Source organism: Phasianus colchicus, chromosome Z (genome assembly GCF_987193195.1).
Source record: "Phasianus colchicus chromosome Z, bPhaCol1.hap1.1, whole genome shotgun sequence".
Classification (NCBI taxonomy): domain Eukaryota; kingdom Metazoa; phylum Chordata; class Aves; order Galliformes; family Phasianidae; genus Phasianus; species Phasianus colchicus.
Genome location: NC_143476.1, coordinates 40,168,258 through 40,186,273, shown reverse-complemented (window position 1 = coordinate 40,186,273; position 18,016 = coordinate 40,168,258). Strand labels below are relative to the sequence as shown.

At 35.3% G+C, this 18,016-nt stretch overlaps 1 long non-coding RNA gene across 1 annotated transcript; it reads left to right on the top strand.

Moving 5' to 3' along the window:
- Positions 1-9,640: 9,640 nt before the first annotated feature.
- LOC149912907 (uncharacterized) lies at positions 9,641-17,046 on the top strand. Its single transcript, XR_016461569.1, has 4 exons — positions 9,641-9,716; positions 11,748-11,845; positions 14,190-14,307; positions 16,955-17,046. It is a non-coding gene; the product is annotated as an uncharacterized LOC149912907 (long non-coding RNA).
- The last annotated feature ends 970 nt before the right edge of the window (positions 17,047-18,016 follow it).

Here is an 18,016-nt window from a genome sequence, read left to right as displayed (position 1 = left end):
GCTCTTGAAACTAAAACAAATGCAGACTCAAGTCCAAAGTCTTGGACTAATGGCAAAGCACATTTAGATTTTTATCCAAGCAAAAAGACAATTCTTTTTTTTACTCATGACAAGAATAATTTTTTCTATATATATTAAGCTCCCAACTCCACCTACAGATTTATCTTTTGTATAAAGCATAGGCATTTGTATTTCTTTAGTGCTTTTTAGTCTGTTAGGAATGTTGGACAGAAAGAAAAAAACTGACATAAAAATACTGAATTATTTAAAATGAGAAACTGGTATAAGCAGAACACACAGTTGTTCCAATATTATATTTTCCTCTAAGTAATTTTTCCAGTACTGAGGATTAACAATGCTGGGTAGATGCATCTTTCTTTAGTTCATTGTATTATCGATTGGTGTTTGTACAGACTTAGCCCTTGCTTTTCTGCAGGTATTTCTACTGCCTGAGAGATGTGCATGACAAGTTTTGTATAGCTGTGCCCTTTTTCTTGTCTGTACTTTGGTGCAGGCTGGGGTCTGCACAACCATCCTTCCTCATTGCTGTAGGAAAGAACGTACACACTCATTGTATGTACATCTGTGTCACATTACTCCGTTCAGGAGAGCCCGGTATACAAGCTCAACAACAAATGGCTTATGCTTACCATGAATATTTTGGGGTGGTTAACCCATACAAGTTAAGATTTTTCACATAAACAGTTTCCTTAATCATCTATTTCTCTCCTGGTAAGAATTTACTTAGGACATTCAGATACCTCTCTCTCTTAGATTTAGGATTTTATATTCTGTGTGACATTAAAAGAAAAACAAATTGTATTCTCAGACAGAGCATTATAAAATGTTTTCTAATGAGACTTGAGGCTTAACAAGCCTTTTGCTTTCTTACTGCATTCAGCAAACTTTTGTGCTAATAATTCTATTCTGATCTACTGTACTTTAGATTAAGAGAGAAACTATGTTCTGTTCCTATGTGTTTGTGAGTGGATGGCTGCGTGTATAGGGAGAAAAATCAGCATTAAAAGTCTTCATTTTGTTATAGTTAATAGCCTCTACTTTTATAGTATCACATATAATGCTAAGCAACGTAATTGGTATCTCATTTAATTTCTGTAATGAGAGATGTTATACTTCAGTCTTCGTAAAATACATTGGTTGATTTATTCCTTTGCATGGGTATTTGGGGTGGGAGAGTTGGATATGAAGAACATATGGCTCTGCAGTCCCCAGGAAGGAAAACAGCTTGGAGATTTACTGAAAACCCAATTAATAGCAACTTATTTTCCAGTGATAGATGCTCTATCAAATATTAATGAACTTTGCTATTTATTGAAGAATTCATTTCCCAAGGTTATGGCATAGTCATCTATTATCTAAATTAATTCTAGAGAGTAAAGTTTTTCTGGTGCCTGTAGGATTTCAAAGTTCTTTTCTGACACTTTGTAAGGTAAGCACTTTTTAATGTACATCCGTGATTACCATTTCATATGTTCATTAGCAAGCTTAAAGAAAAGGTGATTAAAAAGCTCGTACATCTAAGTGTCTTCTGTATTTCAGCCATGATAACCTTGGATTTTTGATCCTCAAGATCCTGAGCATTTCCTGCCCTACATGTTTTGAATGTTACTGAAGGAAACCTGAAGCCATCTGTGGCCAAGCAGCATGAGTACATAACTTTCCAGGGGTTTACTCCAGACACTGTCTCTCTGGAACTCATGGAACTGCTATTCCTTGTAAACCCTGTTTTTCCCCAGACACTCCCTACGCTAGTCTCTCTAAAGTAAGTGGTAGAAAAGAATCTTGGTATCATAGAATGGCCTATGTTGAGAGAGACCTTAAAGATTATCTGGTTACAACCCCTTGCCATGGGCAGGGCTACCATCCACCAGATAAGTTTTCCCTGGAATCCATCCAACCTGGCCTTGAATGGCGCATCCACAACTTCTCTGGGCAGCCTAGGTGCCTCGCCACCCTCTGAATAAATGCTTTTCTCCTAATATCTAATTTGAATCTTGCTTCCTGTAGTTGGAAACCATTCTTCTTTGTCCTATCACTATCTGCCCATGAAAAAGACAGTCTCCCTCCTATTTATACACTCCCTTTAAGCACTGGAAAGCCACAATGACATCTCCCCAGAGTTTTCTTTTCTCCTGGTTGAACAGCCCCAGCTCCCTCAGTCTTTCTTCATAGCAGAGTTGCTCCAGCCTTCTGAGTATTTTTGTGGACCTCCACCTCCCTGCTGGCCACCCCTCTTTTGTTGCAGCCAGGATACAGTTGGACTTTCAGGCTCAAACTGTACAGTGCTGACTTATGTCCAGCTTTTCATTCACCACAACCCCCAGGTCCTTGTCTGCAGAGTTGCTCTCAATCAGATTTTCACCCAGTCTGTACACAGACATCTGGGATTACTGCGACCAAAGTGCAGCACCTTGCACTTCACCTTTCTGAACCTTATTAGGTTCTCGTATGCCTACTTTTCAAGCCTGACCAAGTCTCCCTGGGTGGCATCTCTTCCTTCTGTTGTGTCACCTGTACCAGCAGCTTGGTGTCACCAGCAAACTTGCTGAGAGTGTATTCATTCCCACTATCTGTGTCATTGATACAGGTGTAGAAGAGCACAAGTTCCAAGAGTGAAACCCTGGGGGACACCACTCATTCTTGGACTTCTTCTGGAGGTAGAGCAGTTGATGAAAATCTTCTGGCTGATGCAGAAATTAAATATTTGTTCCCTGTTTTTTTAAATGGCATCAATGCATATTCCAATACTTATATGAGAATAACACATTAACTCTACACACTGTTTTAGAGCAGTCAGGCTTTCCTGGCTTCTTTTAGATGAGTTTTTCAAAGCTTGCCAGGATGATATGTCCTGCAAGCAGACTAATTGCCCTCTGTGGCTGCTTCAGCTGCTCCAGAGAAGAAAAATAACAGTATTAGTCTCGTTTCCTCAGGAGATTTGAATTTCAGGTGTTTCTGAGTTTTGATCCCAACTCATATATCGTGTCCTCTTGCACATTTCAGTAAAACTCTGTTCTTCTCTCCATTTGCATAAAAGCAGCAAAAAATGATGTTGGCTTTGGGCAGGGGGAAGACAAATTAGCTGACAATTTAAAAATGTTTTCCAGAGATTATGCTCACATGTAGTGCATCTTTCAGGCCTGCAAAATATTTGGTACCTGTGTATATCACTACTGCAGCAGGATATTTAGTCAGTGGTAGGTTGGGATAGAAATAGCTTATCAAGCATTTCCAGAAAAAAAAATAAATAGTATCATATTAAATACTACAAGAAGTACAGAAAAGAAAGTACTCCTAGTAATAATGTTTTCACTAAATTTTTGCCCTGAAAAAGGCATCCTCCTCTTTACATACTGCAACTAAGTAGAGCTGCAAGCCACAAGCATGAAAATGTGTGTCTCTCATGATAGAACGTATGTCAGCATTGACAAAGAAATATTCCCTATAGAACAAGGTTGATACAAAGCAAAATGTCAATGGGAATGCACTTAGCAAATGCTGCTAAAAAAATAAAAATAAAAATAAAAAAATCTACAACATCAGCAGATAAACCAGCAAGCAAATAAAATGTCAGATATAGAAGAAAAAGCTTTGAAAACAGATTTAAAAAAAAAAAAATAATAATTGCAAATTTGCACTTTAATTTTGTCATCGCAGAAAAAGGGTGTGTTTTATCCAATCTGTTGGCTCCTCTCCTGATTTTAGTAAAAAAGTATTGAAGTATATGTTGAATAGTACTGAAGTCAAATCAGCTGAGAAAAGAAAGCAATGCTTGGTCTCTGAACTCTCCTGATTACTTGCACTTGACAGAGTTTCTGTCCTGAATGGATGTTCTTGCATTACGTTTGCTCATGTGCTGAGTCTCAGAGATGTAGTGAGAGTCAGGAGGACATTTTTGGGCAGTTAGTGATTTTTCTTTATTTCTATACGTTTTCATTTTTTTTTCCTTCTGCAGCACCTGAACACCATGTCATCCATACATATCTCATTTAATTAGATCTGTACCTTCTACTACTGACAAACAGTAAACGTTATTTGTGAAAACTAGGTGCTGGAATCCATTTTTCTTTTTTACAGAATAATTTTAATAAAACTAATATTCCTTTCATAAATCATGAGGCTTTAAGTATATTAGAGCCATTTAAGAGTGTTAAACACTAGAAAATGTACCATATTTTCTGTAGGTTTGTAATTATATGAGGTGATATAGATGCGCGTTCATTACCACATCAGGACATGAGCCAGCAACATGCCATTGCCACAGAAAAGCCTAACGACATCCTGCGTTACATTAGATAAAGTATTGTCAGCAAGTGGAGGCAAGTGAACCTTCACCTCCATTCAGCGCTGATGAGGCCACATTTGCAATGCTGACTTCAATTCTGGTCTCTTTGGTGCAAGACAGACACACTGGAGAGTTTGACAAAGGGCCTGATGAGGAGAGGATTAGAGAAGTGAGGCTCAGTCTAGAGAATAAAATGCTTGGAAGGGATCTTATCCATGTCTAAATATTGGAAGAAAGAAAGCAAGATGATAGATGTTAGATCATCTTGTTTCATTACAGATAACTGACAGAGGTCACCCAGAAAAGCTGTAGAGTTATACTTTGAGATCTTCAAATGCTGCATGGATGTGGTTTTGGGCAATCTGCTCTGGGTGGCCCAGCTTGAGCAGGGTTCTTTGAGCAAATAAACTCCAGTGGTTCCCATCTAACCTCAATCACTGTATGATTCTGTCATCTGTCTTCAATATGACAGAATTTTGATGGAAAGTTTTAAATAAGTCACTGTATTCAGAATGGAAAATCAAAACACTGGTGATCATGATAGGCATGAAGGATCAATTAAATAGTAGCTTTTTATGTAGAGAAGAGTGCCATACATTTCAATCAGTTCAAGTTGGATAAAATCGCACATTTAACATTTTACAAGATGTTTGAATGTTAGTGTGAAGGCTTTTTATACTAAATTCTCTTCAAATGCTCTCACTTTCACATTACAAAATAAGGTCTATGTGCCTAACTTTATGCATTACTCACTGAGAAATTTTTTTTTTTTTTTTTTTTTTGATAAATATTAGATAGATAACTTTTTCAGAGATTTGCATCGCGTGGTTTCCAAAATCATAACATTTTGTACGGAGGACATAGCATATGCTTATGGTGCTGGTGCAGAGAGTGAATTAGCAAAATGTCTTCACTGTTTATTTTTAAATAATGCTTTTCAGAACTATGAGCACATGGACATGTAAGCAATTTAATTCCACTGTGACAAATGCTTTTTCCGACAATCTTTTCTGCAGAGAAAGAACAAAAATAAAAATGTTATCTGCTCAACTGAATTTAAGAAAAACAGCTAATTTTTGCTATATTTCACAATTGCAAAAGCATTAATTTGCCTTAGCTGAGACAGAACCAACAAAAGTACTGATGAATATCCATGGCTCACATTGTCAGTGTAACAAAGCTCCGAGCACTACTGCAGTCACTGTAAGGTGTGTTCAGTTGGCTCTGGGCTGTGCACAAGTAGTGTTTTTGCATTCAGTAGCCTTGAATTAGTTGCACTCACAGATGGTCCTGAGTCATAAAATTCAAGCATCACCTGAATTTTGACTGAGAATGTTTTGGATTCAGACTAATCACTGCCTAAATCTATTTCTTCTACCTCAATATAAAATATTTGTTAAATAAATTATCCTGCTAAGAAACTATCTGCTTTAATCAAGCTTTGACAAAGAATCTGAGATGTGTCATGCTACTGTTCTTGTCCTGATATTTCTTAACAGTGGTTTTAACACCTGAAATATTGTACCATTCTCCAAGAGTATCAAAATTTTGTATGGGTATTACAGATGTTAGTAACATTCATTGAACATGTCATCTCATTAGGCAGATTCTACTCTCTCAAAATCTTATGTGTAACATTCAAGTTTCACAAAAAAACATTTAAACAAACTCTTCATTTCAGAGTTTCCCATGGTGAAAGCTGCATGGCATGGTCATAAGAAGCTGCACCAGTGGAGGTAACACATTGTCCCTGTCCCCACTGCTGAGATGCATCACATGTCCCTCTTTGGAACGCAATATGGGTAGCAGGTTGGACAAGCCTGAGATTGATTGATACAGAACAGTTTATATAGCTATGAAGTTTCCTGATAATATAATGAAATCTCAAGAATTAAATAAACAAGGAATATATTTGCAGTTTATTTTTAGTAAATACTTCTGTTAGAAGTACCAAATAGCACCTGTGAACCTGATTTATTCAACTTTTTAGATATCCTTGTCTCACATATATGCATCGTGGTGTTAAGCTTTGAGATTTCCACTGACAGGCATTGAATCATTTTATCTGTGCAGCAGAAATTATGAGCTGCTGCCTTACAGACTAAACGAACTGAATTCACTACCTGAATTTTCATAAATGTTGTAAACCACCCTACATAGTAGCCAAGGGTAATAGGAGACAAAGGAATATATTGTTGCATATGGATTATGTCTATCTGACATTTTCTCTTCTCAGAGATCTAAACACAAGAGCATAGATAACTCTGCATAGAAGCAACCTGCATCTCTTGAATACTGTTTTCTGAGGACAGCTGTTTTCGTGAAATCTCAGCCTTGAGAAACATACTTTGTCTTGGATGGCTAAACATAGTTCTTTATTTTATTTTGTCTTCTGACAGAACATTTGAATCAGGAAAGCAGTTATTATTGATGATTTTGGAATAAGAATGTTTGATTCAACACTTCAGTTCCTTCTAGATATTTCCTAGCCTATTAAATGACCAGTTTATTTGAAAATATATACACATGATTTTCTTTGTTTCAGGAGGGAGTTTCCAGCTGGTCTGTAGTAAAATTTAAGGAATTTCTGAATGTAATATTTATTTGGAGCCAAATTGGTATGTTATGCTGTAAATCAAAGAATTGTTTGATAGGGATATGGGTCATGTACAGATCTATGTACAAAAGGAATCTCAGGCTGTTCAGTGGAGTCATGATTGTCAACAACTCTTTTCTTTGCTGATAGCCAATAATTTGGTTATTATAATATATTCTGAGCAGTTTTAGATAGAGCTCCAGAAAAAAAGATACTGTTTCATACTTTGACAGTTCCTGTAAGGAAACAGTCTTTTAGGAAAAATCTACAAGATTCATGAGATTATAGGAATCAGAAAGAGAGCAGGTATGGCAGTCTTGTCATTTTTTTGTTGTTGCTGTTTTGATCATGTTTTGAATTATTTCTTTTTATAGTGAAAAACAATAATTTCATAAACAAATAACCTATTCAAAAGCAGAAATGAAAGGTATCGACGATACTGTATTGTTGTAATGAATAACAGTTTAATGATCTTCTTACAGTGCAAATACTTAATTCCATAGTCTTCCCAACAATAAGAATTCTTTGTCACCTTGAAATGCTTAACAAAAAAATCCGCCAAGTTGCAGTTGCCCTAGGTAGCTTTGTTTTGTTTACACACATCATATAACACCAAGCACTCTATGTTTGGATCATTATAATGACATTTATGCACATTGATACCATATTGAAGGTTTGTGTGTATTTTCCATTACTTTTAGCTATTTTTTTTAGCTATTCAGGTTGCTTTCATTTTACAATTTTGTTTAACTAAATGAGATTTTTAAATGTAGTTTCCAAAATGTTGTTTTTGATGTGGTTTGAGAGACGAATCTACACTGTATGCCAAACTGTATTAACAGTGAACATCAATAAACATAACTATTATGAAAACTGTAGCTACAGCTCCATGGGCATAACCTATGCATGCAAACAGCAGGTGACACCATTATTCTTCATCAGCACAAATGCAAATACAAAGCAGAAAAGAAAAAAAAAAAAAAAAATCTATAATCTGAAATTCTACTTTTTCAAAAGTTAAAAGCAGAAGAATTTATTAGCCACTGAGAAACTGTTTTGTAGATACTGTAGAAACAGGTCATATGACTATACTTGAATGAAGAAAAACACATACGGAACTGAGATTTCTCATTTATGATTAATAATCAGGTCTGGGTATTATTTAACCACTCTGTGACTCAGAAATAATAAATTTTATTTTGTTTTTTGCATTATGCAGACTTGAAAAGCCTCTATGTTATTCAAAACAGGCTTCTCATATGCGAGCTTCTTGACATAGCTCTCATAGCTCTGTTCAGGATCGAAATACTGGTTTAAAATTAATTCAGATTAGAGCTGCTTAAGCTATAGCCACAAAAACACTCCTGGATTTACTTGGATCAAGAATGTGATCCCTCTGGCCTGAGATTTTGTAAAAAAAATACTTAGTATTCTACAATTCCTCTTTTAAATGAAAATATGCAATAACTCTGAAATGAATATGGAGAGTAGATCTATGTTTTGCATGTCCAGAATTAGACTGTAAATGGACTTTTCAGCCTGCAACTAGATCTTTCTCTGATTTTAATCATGAACCTGTGTCTGCACCATCACTGATGAAATCGATTGAAGCAATATGTCATGTTTATTCAACTTCAAACATCTGCCATAACAAATCCTGTAAGACTGATAATGTAAGTGCCAGCTACACTGGAATATATAGAAAAAAGACTATGCTCAATAGCCTGATTTTTTTCTTCTGCAGAGACATTTTCCCTAGTTGATTCTACCAAGAAAGCTTTCTAGAAGTTTAGTTTTGCAAACTAAACTGTTGGTCTTTGTGAAAGTTACCCTTTTGTTAACAGAGAAAAAAAAAAGAAACAAAAACAGAAATCATCTTCCCCCTCCTCAATGAAACAGACATTGTGAAAACACAGGACATTTTTTTATTCTGTCTAAAACTTGATGCCACAGAATGCTTATTCTGATTGGCATAGTACTTACAGAAAGGAGTGATGCTGTTTCTCACAAGAGGAGGAAAATTGCATAATGCAAGAAATGTATTCTATCTGGGGATGAAGGAATCAGGTGAAACTAGATGAAAACTATGCTGTAAAGTACAAATTAATATTCTTTGGTCATTTTTAGAAAAAAAAAAAATAGTGCTTCAGGCATCAGATGTTGTTTTTATACTGTAAGGAATGCCTGAAAAATGATATTGTAGAAAGAAAGTTATTGCAAGGGGGTAACTTAAATTTAGTGACTGTCTGCCCTTTTTGTGCAGATGTGGCTTTGTTGAACTGATTTTTCTTTGTACTTCTGTGGAGTTGAGGACTTACAAAACATATGTTTTTAAGAGCAACTTAAGGCATTAAGGCTTATAGCAGAGCTAGTAAAATTAACTCTTACTTAGAAGTCTTTAAATGTCGGGGTACCTTGATATGGTTGTGAGTTCTTAAATACGCTAAAACACAACAAAATCAAACGCTGTTTTCATTCTAAGCTCTTGCCCTCTTCAGCACTTTACCGAGTCTGTCGGGAATGGGGTTATTTTTCTCCAGAGAAGCCTGTGTTTTGGCTTGCTACTAAGCCAATTTTGATAACACAACAATATTTTCACTGTTCCTACACAGCTGCATGCAGTTTCAAGGTTTTCTTTTTCCCCCATTGCCCTCAAAGGGTGTCAGCTGGGGATGCACAAGAGGCAGAGAAGGAACACAGCCAGGACAGCTGACACAACTTAACAAAAGGAATGTCCCAAATAATCAAGCTTAACATTAAAATCTGGGGAAAAGAAAGGAGTGATATTTCTGATTATGGAAACTGCCTTGCCAAGTAAGTTTACAAATGATGAAGCCCTGTTCCAAGAAGTATCTGTAAACATACCTTCTGAGAAGCTGTAAATGAATTCCTTATTTTGCTCTGCTTGCATGAACAACTTTCCTACACTTTCCTTATTGTATTGTCTTTATCTTGACCCATATATTTTCAGCTTTTGCTCTTACAATTCTCTTCCCCATCTCACTGCAGGTGTCAGAGAGTTACTGTTATTTTGTGCATAGCTGATGGCCAGTGTCAATTAATCAGAAACAGCAAATGCAGACAACACCTGCATCCAAAAATTTGGTCATAATTTTGATCGGTACGGACGGTGGTTAGATTTTATATAATACAACTTTTAACATGTCACACAGGAAGCAAAAACCCATGAGTATTCATAAGCTTGTTTAATTCTCTACTTTGATAATAAAATAATGTTATCAATTTTTTTAATATCACCGTTAGATCATATTCCAAATTTCAGAAATGTATGTAAACCTAATCAGAAAGAAAGGGAACAGTTTGTTAAATAATATTCTTTTCTATAATGATTATTTTTTTTATTCCAAATTTCAGAAATGTATGTAAACCTAATCAGAAAGAAAGGGAACAGTTTGTTAAATAATATTCTTTTCTATAATAATTATTTTTTTATTGAGAGTGTACTTGTTTTTTTAACTCAACTGAAAAATTTCACATAGTGTTAACTTTTGTTTTTCTCCTACCTACTCACTTATAGAAATAATTTTCTCTAAGAAAATGCTTTCTTTAAGATTTTCTCTAAGATCTAGTTCAGATAGAGGAATGGCCATCTTAATTTTTAATTATAACAGTTATAATTAAAAATTAAAATATTATACAAGAGAGTTTTAATATATAGCTGTAATTGAAGTATATGAAAACAACTGACAAGATGTTTACATACAGATTTGAAAGATAAGCACTGTGAATTTTTTCTTGAATTTTACACTGTGTCAGAATCACTTAGCAGTAGTGAACTCATTTGAATAACTGAATAGAAAATATTTTTACAGGAAAATAGAAAATAGTTAAAAATTCTTTCCAAGTACATTCCAGAGAAAAATCTTTGCCTGCTTCCCACTCTGGACAAGGATGATTAATAAATACTAATGTCTACTTTCAAAATCTGACCATTAGTCTATAGGTCAACATAGTGTGCATAATTTTTATCCCTTTCTTCAGTTTCAGAATTGTGGATTTGTAAATATCTTGAATTTTTCCACATACATAGAGCTGATGTCTGCTGCCATACATCACTTATCTTACTTTCTTATTCACAACTTACTGCTATTGCATACTAGAAAACCATGCAAGAAGCTGAAGTGCTGTGATAAACCCCCAGATTTATAGGAGAACTGATGACTGGTAGGAAATGCAGTACAAGTTGACAGAATGATAAATAGGTAAGAGTAGAAATCATTTTTGTTTTTATGAAAAATCGAGGTTTACTTCTTGTTTGCTGCACTGTTTCTTAGCCTCATAGAAATCAAATACATTTCTTGTTTTTTTGTTTTTTTTTTTTTTCATTTTGTTTCTTCTTGTCATAGTAGAGCACTTGAAAGACTGAGTGCTATTCTAAGCTCATACTGTGCCCTATTCTACTGAACAGTCTTTTGCCATTTAAGTTCTATGTTTAGGCACTTTACTTATGCAGTGACCCTAAGTTTTGCTATTATTTTCTTAGTCTTCTCCCACTTTGTATAATAAGTCATGTGCATTTTACATATGGTCATAAGTGAGGCTTGCTGTGATCTCATTAGTGTTGCATGTCTCGAATAGAGAATTTTATTCTCATTTCAGAATGTAGCTGTGTAAGTTTCAAAATTCCTCTTTGTGAGGCCAATTCTTTTCTGATAACAGAGACACAGAAGACATGAAAACTAAAGTGTATCAGAAGCCCAATGTATAAGAAAGGATAAGACCCAGTGTAACAATTACAATTCTGGAATCTTGGTAAACAGTGTTTTTTTAACTATATTCTTTTGATAATCTCTTTATATTCTTGTTCCTTCTTTGATATCACAGATTCACAGAATCACAAAGTTGTAGGGGTTGAAAGGACCTCCAGAGATCATTGAATCCAACTCCCAGCCAAAGCAGGCCCACTACAGCATATTGCACAGGTAGGTGTCCAGGCGGATCTTGAATACTGCTAGAGAAAGAAACTCCACAATCTCCCTGGGTAGCCCATTCCAGTGCTCCATCACCCTCCTGTCTCCCAGCCCTTTTTCTCTACAGATATTAGGCTCTCTGGATTAGACAGTCTCTATTTACACAACATAATTCACATATATCTTCTTGAATATGGCTGTGGCGTACACAGTTCGTGTTCTCATGAGTGGATATGTAGGTTGCTTTGAAAGTAATGCCTCTATATATTGCCATGGAAACTACAACAGAAACAAAGAGCTGAATATCACTACAAAACAAATTATCCACTACAAAACATTACTTGTCAACATTGTTACGACCATTAGATGTGCACTTTCAGTGGTGAAGAACAAGACCCCACATGTTGTGCTTATAGAAATAATTCAAACTGCTTTTTTAAAATACTGCCTTCTTTTAGATCTGGTCTGAGTGGCCCCAGCCTGTTCTGGTTCCTTGGGTTGCTCTTATCCGGTTGCAAGAGTATGCATTAGCCTTTGTGGAACTTCAAGAAATTCCTGTAAGGTCACTTTTCCACTCTGTCCAGTTCCCTCTGAATGACAGCAGATCCTTCTGACCTATCAACAAAGCCCTCTAGTTTTGTATCATCAGTGAATTTGCTGAGGATAAACTCTGGCCTGCCTTCCACATCATTAATGAAAAGGTTAGGCAGTGTCGACCCCAGCATCCACTAATGACTGGCTGTCAAGTGGACCTTTTGCTCTTTCAGCATGAGGCTTCAGCCAGTTTCCAGTGTGCTTGAATGCTCACCTATTTATCCCCTACTTGATCAGTTGGTAACGAATCTAAAGAATATAGGAATAGTAGGTACAGATTTTTGAAGTACTGGACCATCTTTAAGACCATCTTCCAGTTTTTGGAAGACATTTTCTCTGGCTTTCTAAGGGTTCCCAATTCTGAGCTAGAACTTCATTGTAACAAATAATTTTTACAGCAAAGTCTCTAACCTTTTTGTATCCGCATGTTTTTCAGAAAATGCAGTGTATTAACAGTACAACCAACAGACACAAAGTTAAACTTTGTATTGCACTGACTTACATGATTGCTGTTAAAATTACTAACAATAGAGCCTTTAGCATGTGCTTTACATCTACAGACACTTTGTTGAACTTCTCCACAAAAATTAATGTGCAGAATATTGTCTGACTTAAGTTCCCATCTATCATGGGAAAATAAGCATTAATCTATTTGGATAGAAATGTAAATTCTCTTAATTACCATATATTTGATTGAGGTTGTCAGTAATTAATTACTTTGCAGGAAAAAATGAAAGAATTTCCCAGTGTGATCTTACTTGGGCTATTGTATGGGGTGTGGACAAGTATTTGTCTTTTAAAATTTAGAGGTACAAATATTTTTCTTTCAAGTATTTGCTAGATTGAGATTGATTTGCCCATATTCATTTTCTCCTGCTGAAGCACTTCTCTCTGAACAAAGCAATATGACCTTGCCAATTGAGAAGAACATAGTGTTCAGTTTAAAGTCTTTCAGAGCTTGTTGATTCTGAAATTAAGTTCCATAGAGCACATGAGAGTGTTGTTCTCACACTATTATGGAGCAAATTTTGAGAGAATCAGAGATACTTTTATTTCAACTAAAAATTGTCAAAGACATTTCTGTCATTGTTATTGTAATGAGTACTTTATGTCTTGTTTCTCATTTTTCTCAGAAAAATAAAAAGAAATTACTTATGGGTATATTTATATATATATACCCATTATATATATTATATATATATATATATATTCCTCATAGCATGTTAAAAAAGAAAGAAAACTTTGAAAAACATGAATTGGCAGGTTCCAGTAGGGAGTGGTTTTGATAGGCAGAAAATACATGAAACTTTAACATACTGATAAACTTAATCCAAACTTATGATACTGGGTCACTTGATTCAAATTTCTGTGTGTTTGAAACTGACAATGCTGATTATATTTTAGAAACTTAAAAAATTATTTCTGTCATGCTATTCTATTTCTTTTTCATTGGTAAATTTGTTTAGCTGTAGAATTTTTCATATTAAAAAAAAAAAGGTGAGATGGGAGATGGTGAAAGGACATAATTTTGTCCTTACATCTGATGGAAAGGTTTTAGTTTGTTTAAGATTTCCTGGATTTTGTTCATGTTCCAGCTATATGACAATGTTTCTATTATAGAGCACTGTAGCAACCAACTTTTACCTATTGTTATACTCTCAGACTTTAATCTAAAGAAATATGATGGATTCATCAGTTTGTATCAATAAAACTGGTTCATAACATTTTATAGTGTGTATATATAAATATTTTCTTTTGCCAGGTCACCTGGACAAATTCAAAATTGCATGGCAAAAGTGAAGTTCACTGTTCTTTTGAGTGCACTAAAGACATCCATTTTCTCTCTGACACTGAAAAATTGGATGGAAGATGGATACAAAGTAAGTTGCAATAATCAGAGGCATTTGTTCACTTTCTATCCTGAAGTTTCCGGTTTTGTTTGATAATGTAGCATACCAACTCTTGAAATAAATGTGGAAAGATTCTCAGCAGAATGGATTAAGCTCTTACTTGGTAGAAACCAAGTATTTAGGGATTTGTGCAGTCCTGATAGTCTGCAGTGCACTCATTTGCCAATTGGTTTTGTTGCAGAAATAAATCAAAATTTATTTAATGCTTGCACTGAACTTTACCTAATGTAATAAAACAATGCTATTGACTTCACTTTGGCTGAGACCTAAGAACACCTAATCAATCATAGCAAAAGTGATTGTGAATCCATCTTAAATTGGGGTCCACTTTTATTGGCTAAGAACATCTGCCAATGATTTGTGTGAAGCAGTAATTTCAGTTTTTAAGCAAAATTTCTTGTTAGGTGCAAACTCAAAATAAATATTTTGTCTTTAAAAGGGCATTATTTTTCCACCCCAAAAATGAATCTCGTTAAGTAACAGTTTGGGTTTTTTTGCTGTTTGTTTGGTTTTTTTTTTCCCCTGACATTTTCCAAAATGTCTTCTTGTAATTTTATAAGGCTAAATCTGGGTCTAGCAAAGCATAATTATCTAATACACAGACTGTTTCATTTTCAGTGCAATTAGTGAATGATATTGACATGTGAGTAGCTTCTTCCTAATGCAAGGAAGATCAGGGTAGACTTCTGAATGTTTTTATGCTTTGTCTGATGTTGTGGAACATAAAGAGTGATGGAACGCAAAATGAAGGAGGTGACACACCAGAAAATGACAAGACTTACACTATTTCCTGTGCCTTGACTTTTGGCAAATGTCTAAGAGTATAAATAAATATCTGCAGCTACCATTAGCCCCTTAAATATTCAGCTGGTTAAACTTAAGAGCTCTAAATCAATGTAGCCCATCTTCCCTACTGTAAAGTTAAGGAAAATAACAAACAACAAAAAAACAACAGGCAGAACTGAACTGTTCCAAGGTTTGGAATTCCAGGTAGCAGTTCACTGCTATCTACCCAATTGTTCATGAAGAAGCACAAACATTTAACTGATAAACTTTCACATGAAGAAAAAATCTGAAATAGTAAGTACATGCCAAAACTTTTCTTCTCTGTTAACTAGAATTACAAATCTTTTATTTCTTTTTTGTGTCTACAGAGAAACTGACAATTCTATGAAATTAAATTCTCTCTTTATTATTTGTGGTATAGATTTAGTGACACAAGATCTTTTAAATTTATTTGTTTGTTTGTTTGTTTGTTTGTTCATTTATTGCCATGGCATTTCCAATAAACTCCAGAAATTTGTTTGGGAAGAAATGTTCATTAGTACAGTATATATTTTCACTGAATCTAAGTGATCGAGATTAAAAATTTAACTCTTATTATTTAGTAAACTTTAAAACTGTTTCTGTTATAGAAGTTATGTTTCTAGAAATGCCTTTCTAAAATTGGTTCCCTATTCTTGAAAACAAGTGTCTGTAATAATTCTTTTTCTCCAGGCATCTTTAAGATCACCTAGTTCCAACCCTCTGCTATAGACAGGGACACCTCCCTCTAGATCAGGTTGCTCACTGCCCCATCCAGCCTGGCCTTGAATGGGTTTGAATATTTGCACTATCATTTTTACCCTTTGCCTCATTAAAGCCATGTGCTTTACAACAAGAAACTGCTGATCCACCTTAGACATACTAGAATTTCCGTAGAAAATTGTAAGCAAGGGGAAAATCAGGAAGTCCTCTCCTCTCCTCTCCTCTCCTCTCCTCTCCTCTCCTCTCCTCTCCTCTCCTCTCCTCTCCTCTCCTCTCCTCTCCTCTCCTCTCCTCTCCTCTCCTCTCCTCTCCTCTCCTCTCCTCTCCTCTCCTCTCCTCTCCTCTCCTCTCCTCTCCTCTCCTCTCCTCTCCTCTCCTCTCCTCTCCTCTCCTCTCCTCTCCTCTCCTCTCCTCTCCTCTCCTCTCCTCTCCTCTCCTCATTTCACTGCTACAAGCTGTTTAACTCACTGTTTGTGAACAACTTATATCTTAGAAAATATTTACTAATAGGCACACAGACAACATTTTCCCTGAAATATTTTGAATAGAATCAAGAAATTTTGATCTTCATATTTCGGTGATAATTTATAACCCACGTGTATGATGTTGTGTCACATTGAATTGCTAAATGTTTCAGAAGTACTCAATTGACTTTCAGTCATCTACCTGACTTAGTAATAATAAAAAAGCCTTTTCTACCTTTTCTGTTTCTCATTTCCTACTAGTGGTCTGTAAAATGGCATTTCCAACAGTACTTTTCTGGTTGCCATGAAAGCCTTGTTTGATTTATGATAAATGTTAATTGCCTTCATATAGCTTCCAGGCTGTCCAAATAAGTGCAGTTGGACAATAAATGCCATGCTCATTCAAGCACACTATGTTCAGAATATTATCTATTAAAGCCACTGTGAATTAAATGAAGCAGATAATATGTGATGAAATGTTTATTCTCTTCTTTTGGCTCACAAGACAAGTATGCATTACTACATTGCCAGATGTCTTGCCTGAAGGAAGAGAGTTCCTTTGCAATTGTATGGCTCTAATGCACTACTTTGTTTCCTTACACTGCCTCTACATTACTTTTTCGCAGGTGTAGCAGGAAGGCCAGCATGGCACTTACTTAGCTGGAGAAGAACTGCATTTTCTCAACGCAAAATATTATTGTAACCTGAGGTGAATCAAACTGGAAAATCATTAAATTGAAATGGAAAATTCACTTTTAAGTAGTACTGCATTGTCCTTAAAACATGGAATAGATATTTTCAGAGAATTTTCTGACCCTTTGCCAGGGAATAATACTCTATTACTACTTTTAACTAAATACATTAAATGTCCTTTCAGAACTGTGAAAACTCTTAATATGCTTTCATATCTTTCTTATTTTTTCAAACATTGCGTCTCTAGAGATTTATCTTCAAGTAAATCCATCACAGCAAAGCATCAGCAGTGACACATCCCTACTGCACTACATAATGAAAAATTATAGGCTGAGATAATAACAGCTTCCTCACCATGTAATTATCAACCTCCCCAAGGCAAACTCAGAGTCACTGTTTTACCTCATGATTTCCTATAAGGATTTCTCAGAATATTTTAATAATCAGTGAGCTGAGGAACTGTCGGAATTTCTATATTTACATCTGCATCTGTGCCTGTTGTTTTGTCTGCATCTCTGCGTAATTACATCCACTTACCCAACCTATCCCTAACCCTTCCAACCTAAGTCATTCTCTGATGCTATGAAATTCTGAGAATTCAGTGATAGATGCAAAATTGACAAGTATGTTTATGAGAGAAGGTAACACAGAGGATGTCATTTATTTATAATGAAGAGATCAAGACCAGCTCCTTTTTTAGTCTCAGTTATTTCTGGAAATATGCACGTTAAAAGGAAATCATGGGATTTTAGTAGCTGAATATCATGTCACTACTATTATCAAATGAAAAATGCTGAATACTAAGGTCCTTTAAAAAAAAACAACATAAATGAAAGCAAGAAATGCATGTGTAGAAAAAAAAAAGATGAATAAACTGGAGATATATATATATATGCATGTACATGCTGCATTTGGAGGGCGTACTTCAGTTGAAATGTACCTTGATTTCTGCATTGAAGTTTTTCCCCTAGTAGACAGACAGCATTTGCATATAT